The 13,342-nt window shown below is 41.6% G+C and overlaps 1 protein-coding gene across 8 annotated transcripts in view; it reads left to right on the plus strand.

The window, feature by feature from the left end:
• Positions 1-417: 417 nt before the first annotated feature.
• MARCHF8 (membrane associated ring-CH-type finger 8) overlaps positions 418-13,342 on the plus strand; it is a 98,049-nt gene continuing 85,124 nt past the window's right edge. For 3 of the 8 annotated variants that reach the window (XM_043984918.1, XM_043984921.1, XM_043984925.1), the window contains exon 1: positions 11,876-12,003. The gene's annotated coding sequence lies outside the window, so the exon portion shown is untranslated. Of the gene's footprint in view, positions 548-7,027; positions 7,089-11,875; positions 12,004-13,342 lie in introns of those variants that run through there. The other 5 variants (XM_043984919.1, XM_043984922.1, XM_043984923.1 and 2 more) reach the window with 3 other exon arrangements.

Raw genomic sequence — 13,342 nt, forward strand, 5'->3', positions numbered from 1 at the left:
TGGTGGTTGGATCCTCCCAGTCCCCTGCCGGATCCTCGGTGCCCTGGAGCGCCCCCTCGCGGGCGGGCAGGAAGGCTGGCCAAGCGCTTTCGGAGTTTTTTCAGGCTGCGTGACGTCGGGCAGCGGAGGGCAGAGACATATCTCGCCCACGCCAGGTGACCCGCGGCGCGCTCATAGCGATTGAATGGAGGGGTGAGTAGCTGGGTGGGTGGGTGGGAGACGGAAACATAGATGGCTTCTCTCTAGCCCAGGGGCGCCCCTTCAGAACTCTGCGCATGCTCAGGGACACGCCCCTCCAGGCTTCTGTGGGCAAGCTGTTGCCTTGGAATCGGCGCTGTCCCCGCCTCCGGTCTGCGGCCACGTGATGCCGAACCACGTGACTCCCAGGTGGGCCTGCCCCCCGGCCGGTCCCTTTTTTTCCCCTGAGGTGAAAGGCAGCGCAGGCGCAGTGGCGCCCGTCCCCGGCGTCCGTCATGCGGAACCGGAGTTCCCGGAGCCGGAGCCGAAGCCGGAGCGGGCGGGGAGCGCGCTCTCCCGGGACCCGGAGGTAACACCATAGCCTTCGGCCCGGCTCCCCCCTGCCCTTGCCCCGGGGACCGGCCCGGGGCGCCCCCGGCCCCGCCCCCCAGGCCGGGCCTGCGCCAGGGGGCGGAGGAGCCGAGCCGACTCCGCCCCGGACGCTGCTCGGTTCTCCCCACCCTCTGCCCGGTGCGAGCCCCGAGCCCTGGGGACCCATGACCGCCCTCTACCGAGCCATAGACGCCCCCCCTCCCCGGCCCCGCCCGTGGCGCTTTACAAATGGGGAAACTGAGGCCCAGAGAGGGTTGGTCTGGGCCAAGGTCACCCAGCTTGTGAGTGACAGCCCGTGTCGGAGCAGGAAGGGTCCGTCCGGTCCATGCTTTCTGCAGGTCCCGGCGCCGGCCTCCCGGCTGCCTCTCCACCTCCGGCTCCGGGCGCGCTCCCGGCCGCCTCCCCTGCCTGGGATGCGCTCCCTCCTCTCTGCTCCCTGGCCTCCTTCCAGGCCGAGCCAGGACCTCGGCCCCTACGGGCAGCCCTCCCGCCCCCTGCCTGCCGGCGCCCCCCATCACCCTCCCGTTTGTCTCCCCTCCCCCAGACTGGGAGCTCCTCGAGGGCAAGGGCTCTGCCTGCCTTCAGCTCGTAGTCCGAACTCCCTCGGTGGGGACCGGCCTTTCCAGATAAAGAGGCCGGTGCCCAGAAGGGGGAGGGCCTCGTCCTAGGGGACACACGTGGTAAAGTGCTAGAGCTGGGATGGGAACCCGGATTCTGGGTTCCGGAGTGCTCGCCGGACCCCGCCTGTGCGGGTTATTTTAATAAACGTCCGTGCGGTCTCGCCGTGGAAGGGCCGCCTGGCTGCCCCAGGTGGGGAAGTGGGGAGAAGGTCGGAGCTCGGGAAAAGCTGAGTTTGAATCCTGCTTCAGATCCCAGCTGCCGTGTGACCCTGGGCAAGTTGCTTGACCGCTGGCTGCCTCAGTTTCCTCCTCTGTAAAATGGAGACACTGCTTAATGGCATCCGCCTCCCGAGATTACTGTAAGGATCAAAGCAGATAATATCGAAGGGGCCGTAGAAATGTTGGCTATTCTTATTAACAACGATAATAACCCAGAACCTCAGACTTTGAACTCATCTCTACCTACTCCCGAAGTGAGTTTGGAAGCAATGCTTCAGGAAGTAGTGAGTAACCTTTCACAGGAAGCGCTCAAGCAGAGAGTTTGGATATTCGAGAATGCTTTAGACTTGACTTTCATAACAGTCGAGGCTTTTTGTCACAGCAAACCTATTCGTGAATATTCCCATTTTACAGTTTTGTTAGGAGCTGACGAGCTTAAGTGATTTATTCAGGGTCAAATGATTAATGTCATAACTTCCCTGATTCTCAGACTTCCACAGCTGTAAAAATGAGGGGATTGGACTGCCTGGCCTTTGAGATCCCTTCGAGCTCCAATGACCCTAATTGCTAGCACCTGGAAACAAACATTTAAATTCCTACTTCGAAGGAAATGTAGAGTTTGAAGGCAGAGTTCAAATATATATATATATATATATATATATATATATATATATATGGAATGCCCCGTTTTTCTGGATCCAAGTTCATTGGACTGGCCACCATAAAAACACTGTCTCTCATCTTTGAGAACCAGAAGGCCAAAAGAGGTTATCTAGGATAATGAGGGAATTGGAGGGTATCCTGCCTGGAAGATTGGTAGAAGGAATTGTTGGATTCAACATCACAGCCTGGGGAAGAAAAGGCTTTGGGGGAATGAGATAGAGGACAGCAGCGTTTGGTTATCTTAAGGGATTGTGTCGTGTGGAAAAGACATCAGATGTGGGCTCTTTGGTTCAGCAAGCATAACTAGGAGCAATGGGTGAAGATGCCATGAGAGAGATTTAGATTTTCTCTATGGAAAAACCTTGCTAACAATTAGAGCAATCCTCAAGTGGAATTGGTTTCCTTAAAGGGAAGTGAGTGTCCTCTCCCTAGAGGGCCTCATGCAAAGGTGCTATTCCTACTTGTATGAAATCTTATAGATGCTTGGGTCGATTTGCTGCTTAGTGATCTGTCAACTCTGACATTCTTTGAGCTCTTTCCAAGGTTCTGTCTAACTTTAAAATACTATAATGTGGGGGCGGCTAGGTGGCGCAGTGGATAGAGCACCGGCCCTGGAGTCAGGAGTACCTGAGTTCAAATCCGGCCTCAGACACTTAACACTAGCTGTGTGACCCTGGGCAAGTCACTTAACCCCAATTGCCTCACTAAAAAAAAAATACTATAATGTGGTCTTCAAAGAGACTGTTGTGCTGGGGGGAAAAAAAGCACCCCTATTTGGAGTCAGAGGACCAAGATTTGCATCCTGACTCTTATTTACTACCCCTATGACTGAGCCTGGCAGTCAATATCCCTGGGATTCAGGTTTCTGAACTGTCAGATGAGGGTCCTTCCTGCACTGGTTTATTTTTTTAAATGGATAGTTATGTCTCTTCATCTTTGTCAGAGGTTTTTACCCTGGGGGGAAAGGGGGGAGCCTGTGAACTTGTGATTTTTTTATATTTTGATAATTGGCTTTCAGTATAATTAATTTCCTTTGTAATCTTAATTATTTCATTTTATTAATTTAAAATATGGAGAAGAGCTCTACAGACTTTGCCAGATTGGGCGGCAGGGGACTGGTTCACAAGAAAGGTGAAGAGTCCTCTGTTCTATGTGAACTTGTTGGAAATCCTGCTCTTAACTTTTAAACTTCATCTTTTAGCTCCATTGATGTTGAATTGGATAGAGTGAACTGCTAATGATTTGTTTTGAAGGGATGAAAGTTCTAGGAGGCAGACTAGACCCTGACTTGAACAGTGTGTGTTAGGAAATGTTAGCATGAAACAGTCCAGATACAAATACATTAGCACAGAATGCTTACTGATTGATGAAATATTAGTGGTTGTGGAGCTCCCTTAATAATAAGTGTTTGTTGAATTAAATCATTTCATGAGCAGAATTTTAAATTAGCTACTGTGATCCTGAGTCTGCCATTGTTATTCCAAAGGCTTTCACTTGGGTAAATATTTAAGTGTCTTGTCTTAGAACAGGCTGAGCTGGGCTTCAGAGAATACAAAGGTGGGCATATACTCATTATGCTTACAAGTTAGGGAGGGGACTTACGTGGCTAGAATACCATTTCGAATACAGTTAATAATAATACTTATGTAGTGCTTTTAGGTTTGCTAAGCACTTTCCTCAGAACACCCTCGTGAAGTAATCAAGTAGTTCTATCTCCTTTTTATAGTTGAGTAAACTAAGGCCCTGAGATCAGTGACTTACTTGCCCATTATCAGAGAGGTAGACTTTAAATTCTGGACTCCTTTCTTCATGATCCAGCCTGTTCTGCACTGTACCATACACTTCTAGTCCATAAGAGATGTCAGACTCACATGAGAGATTTGTCTCATAGAAACATTACAAACCTCCAGATAAATTTTGTGTTGGCTTTTTGGGGAAGGCTTTGTGGAGTGGAATAGGCAGCCAGTGAGCTGGATCTTGACAGTCATCATGGCTTATTTAAACTTTATATTTTCTTAGTGCCTAGCAAAGCAGGTGCTTTTTCGAGGAGGTACTTAATGTTTGTGGAGTTGATCAGATGGAAATGTGGAGGAGAGTCTTGCTGACTTGGGGGGAAGGGAAGCTCTAGTTTGAAGGATGGATTGGAGAAGGGAAGAGACTGCAGGTAGGGAGACCTACCACGAGGCTCCAGGGAAGAGGTAATGAGGGGCTGACCTAGGTTGGGGACAGTTGTGGAGTAAAAAGAAGGGGATGTATGTGAAAGAGAGGCAGCAGATTCAGGAGGGACTTTTTAGGCAAAAGCCTTAGGTTTTAGGAACTATAAGGCAGCATAGGGAGAAGTATTATTTGTCTGGTTCTTTATGTAAAATTTATCCCGAAGTTTTTATGGGACTAGTGTGTGATTTGAGGGATTTCTCCCCCCCCCCCCTTTTTTTGTCTAAAGTATGATTTCATTAGAGCAGGGAACAAATTCCTTCTACCAATGCAGAGTACCAATTGTTTTGCAATTTATACTCTTACCTGGGGATTAAGTGACTTGCCTAAGACCATAGAACCTGTATATGTCAGAGGTAGCATTTGATCCGCCACCAGATTATAGTGCTACCTTAATAATAGGTGCATCATTAATGGTTGATGAATTGAAGTGGGCCTTCATTTTCTCCTCTGCAAAATGCAATCGAACTGGAATGAATAATAAAGATCCCTTTCAACTCTAAATGCAGGGAATGAATAGACAGAAAAAAAATACCTAAATTGTAATGTGACTGCTTCAGATGTGTATTTGCTCAATGTTTTTCCTCTCTGATATTTTAATGTGGGATCTTTCTTAGAATGTATGCCCTGAAATTCTGATGCCAGCAATTAGAAACATCATGCAAATATTCTATTTGTGCTGTTCTAGTTTCTGTATCTAAAAAAAGATGTCCAGAGAAAGGTGACTATAGTGATGAAGGTATAAACTAGCCAATTTAAAATGTTTAGTACTCTGGTTCTAACAAAGAAGGCTGGGAGAAGGATATGCTTTCTCAGTGAAATTGTGACTGATGTGTAGTGTGGTGAATAGTTTTGTTGATATCTTGTAATATTCTTCTTCCTGTAATAGATTTAAGTTTAGGACAAAGGAAAATTTTGCATTTTAATCAATTATCAATCAATTGATATGAACATTTTATACACCATAGTGGATTGCTGAGGCTAATTATTTAAGTGGTGGTATGGATTGATATGAAATTTTGGATAACATTCTGAATATATGATGATTATTAAAACCGACAGACTAAGATGTTTTGGAATATGGTCATCGCCTTGGAGAGAAACCATTCCCTTTCACATGTCTTTGTTACCATTGTTAGAAACTGACACCAAAGACCAAATAGATCACAGGCATGATACAGTATGACAGTTCTTATGTTCTTCATTTTCTGCTCCTCATATTCTGAGATAATACCTATCCTTTGTAGGACCAGTGATTTTTAGATGGTTTTCCCTTAGTCATGATACCTTCTGAATTGAGCCATTCATAGTTACCCTGACTGTACATTTTCAAGAAGGCTGGGTAATGGTAGGAGTGTAGTCTATATGATGGTTTCTCTGGTCTAACTACCAAGCTCAGTGCTTTCAACTAATTGTGCTAACAAGCCTTGGCTCTTCTTTGTGGCTAGCTCAGGGATAGTGGAGCTGAAAATCATTATAGTTTTTTGTTTTCAAACTTTAATTCATAGATCTCAGTGTTAATGCTATAATGATTATCTGAGCTATTTAGATCTATAGCATTGAAGGAAATTATTTTTATATGTGAAAGCAAAGACATTTGCCATAATTTAAAAAATTAATTTGAACCCAGTCCCTTGAGATGTCTGGTTTGTTTTTTCTAAATAGGCTGATTTAAAAATCCTTTAAATTCTGTGATTCTGTGGGTGACTTCAGGAGATATTTCTGGTTCAGTGCAGTTCCCTGTAGGCAGGAACACTTCAACCATAGCAAACATCCTAGTTTGTTTGTTTTAGTAATCATCATGTGTTCCACATGTTATCCAGAATTTATTATCAATCAATACCACCACTTAAGTGATTAACCTAAATAATCCACTATTTGTATAAAATTTTCATATCAGCTGGTTGATGATAATTAAATTAATTCCACGTGCAAAACTTTCTTTTGTCCTAAACTTAGATCTATTACAGAAAGATTATTACAAGATTTAATGAACAAAGCTATTCATCATACTATGTACCAGTCATAATTTTACTGAGAAAGCATATCCTTTCTCTTTGAGAAAGTTGATGCCCTTGCCCTTATTCTTTTTGTGTGTTTTTTTGGTGTGAGCAATGAGGGTTAAGTGACTTGTCCAGGGTCACACAGCTAGTAAGTGTCAAGTGTCTGAGGCCGGATTTGAACTCAGGTCCTCCTGAATCCAGGGCCAGTGCTTTAATCCACTGAGCCACCTAGCTGCCCCCTGCCTTTATTCTTTTTGTTTTGTTTTGTTTTTGTTTTTTAGTGAGGCAATTGGGGTTAAGTGACTTGCCCAGGGTCACACAGCTAGTAAGTGTCAAGTGTCTGAGGCCGGATTTGAACTCAGGTCCTCCTGACTCCAGGGCCGGTGCTTTATCCACTGCGCCACCTAGCTGCCCCCCCTCCCCTTTATTCTTAAAGGTCCTCAGGTAGAGGATTCTTCAGTCTCCTTAGACTTTTCCCTTATATTCGTTCTCATTTTAGTTTAAGCCTCTTCTTTTGTTTTTTATAAAGGTGGAAAACTGTTCATTACTATCCTGTTTTAAATATTTATATACTTACTTGATGTTTTTCAGTCTTTTTTTGTCCAGATGCTGAAATATTAAGGTTACTCGTCCTACAGTATTGCAAATCGGTCAGTGTGGAACAGTGGGGAAAGTCATTTCAACTCTGTTCACAGTAACCTCTTCTCCAAAGAGAGGAGGTTGGACTAGATGACTTCTCAGATTTGTTTTCAACTCTAAAAGTCTGTGACTTTCTTCATCTCAAATTTTATTGTAAAAGGTAAAGGAAAATTTTCATAGCTATCATTGCAGTAGACCAAATGTTCTTTCAAATTCATCTCCAATATATAACAAAGATATTTATTTTTGTAAGTTTTGGTTGCCTACAACCTCATTTGAAACCCTAAAATATTCTCAAGTAATCATTTATTATTTTTAAAATTTTTTTTAATTAATAAAGTATTTTATTTTTCCGTTACATGTAAAGATAGTTCTCAACTTTTGTTTATACAAGCTTTACAATTTCAGATTTTTCTCCCTCCCTCCCTCCTCCCCTAGACAGCAGGTAATCTGATATAGGTTTTTATATATATATATATATATATATATATATATATATATATATATATATATATATATATATATATATATATATATATATATATATGTATATATATGTATATATATGTATATATATGTATATATATGTGTATGTGTATATATATGTATATGTATATATACACATACACACACACATAATAACATTAATCCTATTTCTGCATTAGTCATGTTATAAGAGCAAAAATCAGAGCAATTATGAAAAACCTCAAAATAGAAAAAAACAACAGCACTAAAAACAAAAGAAATAATATGGTTCATTCAGCATCTATACTCCACAGTTCTTTTTTTTTTTTTCTTGGATTTGGAGATCCTCTTCTATCACGAGTTCCCTGGAACTCTTCTGTACCATTGCATTGGTGAGAAGAATATAGTTCATCACAGTAGATCAACACTCAATGTTGATGATACTGTGTACAATGTTCTTCTGGTTCTGCTCATCTCACTCATCATCAGCCCACACAAGACCCTCCAGGTTTCTCTGAACTCCTCCTGCTCATCGTTTTTTACAGCACAATAGTATTCCATTGTATTCACATACCACAATTTGTCCAGCCATTCCCCAATTGATGGGCACCCCCTCAACTTCCAATTCCTTGCCACCACGTAAAGAGCAGCTATAAATATTTTTGTACATGTGGGTCCCTTTCCCCTTTCCAGTAATCATTTATTTTTAGTTGGGGTTAACTTTTTAGCTTCAGAAGGAGCTAATAAAAAAAGATGACTTTTTGGAAGGAAGGCCTATGAGATCTAAGGCTTATATACCTGGGCCTGTGGAATGTTGCCTAGGATCACACAGCTAGTAAGTGTCAAGTATCTGAGGTCTGATTTGAACTCAGGTGCTCCTCAATCCAGGGCTGCAGCTTTATCCACTGTGCCATCTAGTTGCTCCCTAGAATGTTTATTCTCAAGAGAAATTGCCATTCCAGGATTCATACTACTGCAGTTTCAGTATGGGAATATTACTGTTAGAAAAAATGGGCTTGTGTTTTAGGGAGAAGCTTGGGCTCATTAAAAGTACCACATAGTTTCCCAAATGCATTTCAGTCTACTCTTTTCCTCCTCTTCAATTGTGGGCCTAGTTCTTTGGCTGCCTACTGTACTGTAGTTGATGGACAGCTCTGTGAGCTGCATATTGTCTGGACAAGAGGCATTCTTGATCCACTGAATTTTTCCTATGTAGATAGTTAGGCCTAATCCCCCCCCCCCCCCCCCCCCCGGGCAGTGAGGGTTAAGTGACTTGCTCAGGGTCACACAGCTAGTTAAGTGTCAAATGTCTACGGCTGGATTTGAACTCAGGTCCTCCTGAATCCAAGATCAGTGCTTTATTCATTGTGCCACCTAGCTGCCCCTAGGCCTAATTCTTTTGAGGTATTTTGGAGTCAAGTTAGGAGACATCATTGTGTACAGTGTAATCTGCAAAGAAGAGCATCTGGAAAATTTGTAGGAATCCTTTTCCATTTAGAATTTGTGCTGGACACCATAAATGACAGCAGCAAACGCTCCTTTTATGAGCCTATGTCTTGTTTTATGTCTGAGGGGTTGTTTGAACCAAGATATCTCTGTTATTGGGGTAGCTAGGTGGCGCCATAGTACATAGTGAGCTGGGCTTGGAGTCTTCCCAAGTTCAAATCTGGCCTCAGACACTTAATAGCTGTGTGACCCTGGGAAAGTCATTTTGTTTGCCTCAGCTTTTCATATGTCAAATGAACTGGAGAAGGAAATGGCAAATCACTCCATCATCTTTGCCAAGAAAACCCCAAATGGGATCACAACAAGTCAGACATGACCAAAAAACAACTGAACATCAATGGTGTGCCTTTCAAGGAATCATGAATGAGAGCCTTTAAGGTGACTCTACTGAATCAATACTTTTTTAGAGACAATACACTAAGCAGAGTGATCTTATATTCCCTATAACTCAGTCATTTGTAAAGATCTGATTGTAAAGATGTAATCTGTTACAAAATATTGTTTGTAAAATATGTATGCATAAATTATCTTCACAAAAATTTTGTAGAGATGGGAAAATTGCCTTGTGAAGTTCAGTAGTTAGCAAGATCTTTTCAGGTGCTTTTTTCAGTATTAGTAATATCTTTTTTTCTCAAACATTTGGTATATTTCATAAATCTTGAAAATGGATCCCTGAACACACTCAAAATGATCTTGCTTCCACCAGAAGCCCTGCCTGCGTGTGCACACACACACACTTGTTCACTTGTTTGATCTGGTGATTGGTCTCATCTTAGTTTTCCTGCCAGTTATTTTCTTTTTCTCAGGCAGTGCTTCAGGGGGCTAAGATACTCTAAAGTCAGTGGTTTCACTTTCATTAATGGAGAAAATAGTTTGTTATAGTACTTGGGAAAGAACTTTCCCATTTTGGGGGGCTGTTTTCCTCCTTTTAATTTCCTCTTTAAATACTCTTGGGATTATCTGGCTTAATTGCATCTCTGGCAAGCTTTTCATAAACTTGGAAGCTTCTCTCTACTGTCTTACAGCTGTATGAGGCAATACTGCCCATGATCTTCACCTCTTCCCTTCTGCAGGGTTTTACACATGAGTTTGTATTTAAACCTCTTTTACTCTTAGCTTCCATAGTTTTCCCTACTAGGACAAAATGAAAGATGGTTAAGGGAAGGTTCATACTCATAGTGCCCAAATATGGGCATCTTATAAAAGAAAACATTTGTGTAATATTTGTATTCCAGATGTACATACAGTGAAATTTGTGTGTTTTTCCACGTTTTAAAATTATTTTTAATAAATGAAACAAATAAAATATTTTAAAATCAATTAGAGAAAAATCACCTTAAACAGTAACATTGTTTTTTAATGATGAGACATACATTTTGTTTTTAAGTAAGTGAAAATAAGCAATTTTACCTAAACGGTCATTTGTTTTCAGTTTATTCTTTTAACTTAAATAAAAGTATTTTATTATTTTCCAGTTACATGTAGAAATAGTTTTCAAGATTTGTTTATATAAGATTTCAAATTTCAAATTTTTCTCCCCCCCCCTCCCCTAGACAGCAGGTAATCTGATATAGGTTAAATATACATAATAACATTAAACTTATTTCTGGATTAGTCATGTTATATGAGAAGGATCAGAGCACAAAGGAAAAACCTGAAATCAGAAAACCAACAGCATCAAAAACAAAAAAATAGTATGTTCCAATCAGCATCCATATTCCACAGTTCCTCTTTTTTCCCCCTGGATTTGGAGAGCCTTTTCCATCATGAGTCCTTTGGAACATTTTTGTTCTGTTTTCAGTTTATTCTTGACTCTTTATTTGAATTCTAGAGTCATGAAATTTGGAATATTCCTTTATTTAAATGATTTTTGGAGGTGACATTTGGTAATTTAACAGATTATTGTCCCCAGTTATATTGCAAAGATGAAAATATATCATGGGTTAAAATAATCAGGGTTTTTTCTTTTGTAGGCATTTTTTGGTATAGTACTTTCTGTTTTCCCAATACTTTAATTTATGTGATCTCATTTGATCCTCTCTACAACCCTTGGACATATGCATGGCAGGCGTTATTATCTGCATGTTAAAGATGTTGAAATTGAGGGGTTTAGTAATTTGCCAGTTGTTACCCTGGGAACAGAATGTAAAGCCTCCACTCCACTCTATAGCTTGTTTTTAAAATTTTAGTGGAAACCAACTTGTCAGTTTGGTCAGAACTAAGTCATAACTGAGGCAGAATCAGGGTTCTTCTAGCTTATCTGAGAGAAGCAAAACTCTCCTTTCTGTGGTTTGCAGTGATCAGGGCAGGGCTTCACCTCTATATTCCGGTTGACCCAGGTGGACCCCGGAAATGGGATAGATCCTTGGATTGCGTCCTGAGACAGCAGTCACATTGGTGAGGTGCGCTGCCAAGTTTCCTGGGGTTGTTTACCAGGCCGCATATTCCTGATAGTATTATCTTCTTCACACAGACCCTTGCATGCCTATGTTGACAAAATTATAAAACTTGAGGAGATAAAGCCTGTAGAGAGGTGCTGCTATTCCTTATTAGCTTATTAGCTTCCTTCCCTGTGGCTGCAGTCGAAGCTTGAATGTCAGGTCAAGGATTCATTCCCTCATTGTCTCACAAACTCAGCACCACCTACGTGGGTTGTTTTTTCCCTTCTGTGTTTACTAAACTTCCACATCTCTGTGTTATGACTGTACATACCAAATGAAATGACATTCCAGCTGCGTTTCCCCCTCTGTGGTTAATGTCCTCTTTCCTGACTATTTACTACCTACTGACAACGTTTTCTCCTCCTGCAGTCCCTTGTTGCTGTCCAACAGTGCTCCCGACTCCCCACTGCCTTTGCCTACTGTTCATCTGATAGATGCTTCACAGCTAATTAGGCATGGGAGTCAGCAGGGAGTGCTGCAGGAGGAGCAGTATAGGTGTGGTTAATGCTGGGTGGTAGCTGATTTTGTAGCATAGACATGTGTGACAACTTTCGGTGGCATCTGATGATTAGACTTTTTTTAAATGGTTCTTTCACTTGGAACTTGTGAACAGAAGGTGGCAGGTGGTGGTGCCGGCAGCAGCCCATAAACAACAGTAAACAGGTATGGACTATCCCACACTGCTCGCTAGAAGCATCTGAGACACAGCCTCACTGCTCAGTCTTCCTCTTTAGCTTTCTGTTTGAACAGTTCTGTTTTCCTTCGGGTAATGAAATGGTTGCTTTTTTTTTTTTTGCGGGGCAACGGGGGTTAAGTAACTTGCCCAGGGTCCGTTGCTTCTTTTTTATCCTAATTGTTTTAAACTTGAATGGGGAAAGTTATGTCCTTTATTCTTTTAAGATCTTGGGCAGTCAGCTAGTGGATTTCGATGTTAACAGGTATTTACTGCCGTGGTAGGTGGTTCAGTGAGACTAGCCTGAGGCATTTGGAGTTATGTTTACTTGGGGCTCTTTGCATCTTGGTTTGTTTTTTGTTTTTTTTTTTTTAAAGAGAAGCTCTTTCTAGCCTCTTGTCTGTAAGACTGGGTTTTTCCTTTCCTCTCATTCCACTCGTTAATAATAGTTGAGAAGTTCAGGTAATACCTTTTGCAGAAAATCTCCTTTCCTGATCATTTACCTCATTCACCCAGCTGCTGGTGCCTTTCCTCCCAAACTACCTTGTATTTAACTCCTTTATATTCATATTCTTGCAATTTATTCTCTATGTATTTCTGTTCGTACTTGTCTTTCTCATTAGAATGTGAGCTCCTTGCTAAGTAAGAGTAGGGATTGTTTTATTAATGTATCTATAGGCGTATAGTAGGTGCTTAATATTTACCATTGAGAGAATGTTTATTGTATTTTGATTTAACCCATCGGATCCTTTAGAAGTCCCTTTGGAAGGGACGTTAGGGTCTAGGAGTTCCATCCTTCCTCATTTTTAAAGGCGAGGAAAGAGTTGAGATGACTTGCCCAAATTGGCAGAGTTGGAATGAAAACCTGAAAAACTCCTGCTCTCACACACTTTGTGTACTACATTTGCCTGCCTTTCTGTGACATATTTGAATTGTTTCTAATAAATTATTTTTTAAAAATTAGTGATACACTATTGGGTAAACATTCCAGAGAAATGCCATCAAGGAAAGGAGGACAGATACTTCTTTGGCTCTGTAGTGTTTTTTAAAGTACACATTGGTTTTTAAAAACAAATTAGTTGGGACAGCTAGGTGGCACAGTGGATAGAGCACCGGCCCTGGATTCAGGAGGACCTGAGTTCAAATATGGCCTCAGACACTTGACACTTACTAGCTGTGTGACCCTGGGCAAGTCACTTAACCCCAATTGCCTCACCAAAAACAAAACAAAAAAAACCAAATTAGTTACAAGATTGTCATGTATGACTGGTTCTTGATGCTATGTATTCTATAAAATTAATTAAATTGCTCAATATTTGTAGATACGAT

This window comes from Dromiciops gliroides, chromosome 2 (genome assembly GCF_019393635.1).
Source record: "Dromiciops gliroides isolate mDroGli1 chromosome 2, mDroGli1.pri, whole genome shotgun sequence".
Taxonomy (NCBI): Eukaryota; Metazoa; Chordata; class Mammalia; order Microbiotheria; family Microbiotheriidae; genus Dromiciops; species Dromiciops gliroides.